We start from the raw sequence: 206 nt of genomic DNA, 5'->3' as shown, positions 1-206 counted from the left end.
TCATGAGTTCTGCTTGACGAAAATTTACGTTCAGCGCGAAAATTTCGGCGCCATTTTGGACTCGTTTCTGATTGGTCGGAGGAAAGGTGTTTTCGCGCGTTTCTGTCTGCCTGTGTTTATCTTGTGTTTATTTATCTGTGTTTATTCCTTTTTTTTCTTCGTTTTTGAACTCGTTCGTTTGCGATATGACAAGGAGGAGGCAGTCA

The sequence above is a fragment of the Penaeus monodon genome, chromosome 33 (assembly GCF_015228065.2).
Source record: "Penaeus monodon isolate SGIC_2016 chromosome 33, NSTDA_Pmon_1, whole genome shotgun sequence".
NCBI classification, from domain to species: Eukaryota; Metazoa; Arthropoda; class Malacostraca; order Decapoda; family Penaeidae; genus Penaeus; species Penaeus monodon.
This window is presented reverse-complemented; position numbering follows the sequence as displayed.